The sequence below is a fragment of the Triticum aestivum genome, chromosome 4A (assembly GCF_018294505.1).
Source record: "Triticum aestivum cultivar Chinese Spring chromosome 4A, IWGSC CS RefSeq v2.1, whole genome shotgun sequence".
Taxonomy (NCBI): Eukaryota; Viridiplantae; Streptophyta; class Magnoliopsida; order Poales; family Poaceae; genus Triticum; species Triticum aestivum.
The window spans coordinates 86,860,530-86,864,742 of NC_057803.1; positions in this window are offsets into that span (position 1 = coordinate 86,860,530).

A 4,213-nucleotide genomic window follows, 5' to 3' on the forward strand; every position below is an offset into this window, starting at 1 on the left:
AAAAAATTCATATTTTTTGAATTTCTTGCTATTTTTTGAATTTACTGTTCACGGGCATACATATTTATTGTTTTTCCTTTTCCATGAGCTCCTAGAGTGTCCAAACAACATGAAAATTTGCATGCACCTTGCGCACTTGAGTACCTTCGATCCCACAAAATTCAGGATTTTTTGATTTCTTTACTATTTTTTCAAGACGCTCAAAGTCCTTTGATCGGACGGTAATGGTGCAGAAGGGCATTTCTATAAGGGCAACTAATGACAAAGGGGAAAATTTGAGCACCCTTCAAAATTAGGGGCAAATCTGAGTAGTGGGATCAAGTTAGGGAGATGTATGTCCCTAGTTTTTTTTATGGAGCAAGGTATAGTTGGTATTCTGGAATCTCCTATTTTTTTAGGTACTCCATCCTTAAAAGAATAATTAGCAAGCATGGTGGAGATTTCAGCTACATGTATTTTTCTTTTATTAGTGATAATGTCTTTCATGTATTTAGCATAAGGGGACATCTTGAAAATATCAATCAAATGAGAACGCAAAAAGACTGGCCTAAGCATTTCAACAAAGCGTTCAAATTCGTCTTAATCTTTTTTCTTAGATGGTTTAGGTGGAAAGTGCATGGGTTTCTGAACCCATGGTTCTCTTTCTTTACCGTGCTTTGTAGCAACAAAGTCTCTTTTATCATAACGTTTATTTTTAGGTTGTGGGTTATCAAGATCAACAACTGGCTCTATTTCAACATCATTATCTGGTTCCTCATCATTGTCTGGTTGAGTATCTTCATGAACATCATCATTATCATTTTCATTATCACTCGGTGAAAGTTCATTACCAGATTGAGTTTCAGCATCAGAGATAGAGACATCATTGTTATCTTCAGAAGGTTTTTCTACCTTAGGTTCACTAGAAGTATGCAAAGTCCTATCATTTTTCTTTTTCTTTTTCTGTTTAGAAGGACTAGGTGCATCAGTATTAATTATTTGGGAGTCTTACTCAATTCTTTTAGGGTGACCTTCAGGATAAAGAGTTTCTTAAGTCATTTTTCCTCCTCTAGTTGCTACTCTAATAGCATAATCATTCACATTATTGTTCATTTCATTAAGAAGCTCACTTTGAGATTTAGCAACTTGTTCTAACTGGGTTTGAACCATAGAGGCATGTTTTCCTACACCTCTAACATCATTTGTAATTCTAAACAACAAGTCACTCAAGCGGGCAATCATATCAGAATTTTGTTTCAATTGTTTCATAATATTTGCATTGAAGTGATCTTGTTTTCTAATGTACTCCCTCCGTTCCAAACTACTCGTCGCAGAAATGGATGTATCTAGAACTAAAATACATCTAGATACATCCATACCTGCGACAAGTAATTCAGAACGAAGGGAGTAATTGTCAAATTCCTGCAAGCAATGACTAGGATGTTTATTGTAGGGGATATCACCTTCATCAAACTTTAAAAGAGAATTTACCTCCACCACCTATGGTGGTGTGTCAAGTCCATGTATTTCTTCAGTAGGTGGTAAATTCTTAACATCCTTAGCTTTAATACCCTTTTCCTTCATACATTTCTTTGCCTCTTGCATATGTTCAGGACTAAGAAATAATATACCCCTTTTCTTCGGAGTAGGTTTAGGAGGTGGTTCAGGAAGTGTCCAATCATCATAATTCTTCAATATATTATTCAATAATTCCTCCGCTTGTTCAACAGTTCATTCCCTAAAAACACAACCAACACAACTATCTAGGAAGTCCTTAGAAGCATCGGTTAGTCCATTATAGAGGATATCAAGTATTTCATTTTTCCTATGAGAATGACCAGGCAATGCAGTAACTAATTGGACAAGCCTCCCCAAGCTTGTGGGAGACTCTCTTCTTCAATTTTCACAAAGTTAAATATTTCCTGTAAGGCAGCTTGTTTCTTATGAGTAGGAAAATATTTTTCAAAGAAATAATAAATCATATCTTAGGGACTACGCACACAACCAGGAGCAAGAGTATCGTACCATATCTTAGCATCACCCTTTAAAGAGAAGGGGAATAATTTAAGAATATAGTAGTACCAATTTTTTTCTCATGAGCAAATAGGGTGGCTACATCATTTAATTTAGCAAGACGTGCCACAACAGTTTTAGTTTCATAGCCATGGAAAGGATCAGATTCAACCAGAGTAATTAACTCTGGGTTGACAGAGAATTCATAATCCTTATCAGTAAGAAAGATAGGTGAAGTAGCGAACTTAGGATCATATTTTATTCTAGCATTCAAAGATTTTTCTTTCAACTTGACTAGTAATTTTTTAAGATCATCTCGATCCTTACAGGCAAGAAAGTGTCTAGCTACCTCTCCATCCACAACATAACCCTCAGGTATCTTAGGCAATTCATATCTAGGAGACCTATGTCTAATAGGTTTTTCATAATTTCCAGTTTCAAAGACTTCACCAGTTTCGGTGATTTCATTAGTTTCAACATTCTCAATATTTTTTTACTTTAGCAATTATTATCAAGGAATTCACCTATTGGCACATTCTTATCAAGCAGAGTACTAGCATCATCATAAGCATCATTCATAGCAGAAGTAGCATCATCAATTACTTGCGGCATATCAGGATTAATAGCATGTGGTGGTGTTGCAAGCTTACTAAAAATAGAAGGTGAATCAAGTGCAGAGCTAGATAACAGTTCCTTACCTCCCCTCGTCTTAGAGGAAACGATCTTGGTTCTATCATCCTTAAGATTCTTCGCAGTGATCAATAGATATAAATCCCAAGTGACTCAACAAATATAGCCCTGACAATGGCGCTAGAAAAAGGTTTTGATAACCCACAAGTATAGGGGATCGCAACAGTTTTCGAGGGTAGAGTATTCAACCCAAATTTATAGATTCGGCACAAGGGGAGCCAAAGAATATTTGTAAGTATTAGCAGTTGAGTTGTCAATTCAACCACACCTGGATATTAATTATCTGTAGCAAGGTGATCAGTAGCATAGTAGTATGATAGTTTTGATAGCAGTGGTAACAGTATAGTAATGGTAACAGTGATAGCAATAATTTTGTAGCAGTTGTAATAGTAGCAGCAATAGTAATAACTTAGCAAAAACAATATGTGGAAAACTCATAGTCATTGGATCGGTGATTTCGTTGGATGATATTCATCATATAACATTCATAACCTAGGGCGACACAGAACTAGCTCCAGTTCATAACATAATGTAGACATGTATTCCGTAAATAGTCATACGTGCTTAGGAAAAAGAACTTGCATGACATCTTTTGTCCTTCTCTCCCGTGATAGCGGGGTCCATAAGGAAACTAAGGGATATTAAGGCCTCCTTTTAATAGAGAACCGGAACAAAGAATTAACACATAGTGAATACATGAACTCCTCAAACTACGGTAATCATTGGAAAGAATCCCAATTATTGTCACCTTGGGGTATGCAGATCATAACACGTAGCAGGTGCATATAACTTGCAAGATCGAATCACAAACATAGATATAATGGTGAAAACATAAACGGTTCAGAACTATAATCATGGCACTCAGGCCCTAGTGACAAGCATTAAGCATAGCAAAGTCATAGAAACATCAATCTCAGAACATAGTGGATACTAGGGAACAAGCCCTAACAAAACTAACTCAATTACATGATGAATCTCATCCAACCCACCACCGTCCAGCAAGCCTACTGAAAGTGCAACTATCCCTGGGTGGTTTTGGTAATTACTAACAACATATAGCTCATTGAACTAATACTATCTCAAGATGATCATTTCAGAAAGTTCAGTGATTGGCATGGCATGGATTAGGACTGTGGACCACTCAAAATGCTAAGGACACACATTGGCTCAAGATCAAGACTCTACATTTTCATTTTAGTGATCTAAGAGCACATTGAGTCCATGGGAAAAGCCAATACTATTAAAAGGGGATGAGGTGTTGCTTAATGACTTACTTGCTCAAAATGCTTAGTGATATGCTCCAAAACCCTCAACCACTTTCTCATATCCACATATGTCCCAAACCAAAAGTCAAACTCGGCCCCACCAAAATGTTCTAATCCGGCGCCACCAAGTTCACTTGACATAGCCACTGCGAGAAACCCTTGTCATTTTTGTCTCACTGATAGGGATCTCGGTCTCACCAAGATGGGATTGCAAACTCTCTATTTCCCTTCATAACGTTTAGGTCCAACCGAGATGAGCAATCGGT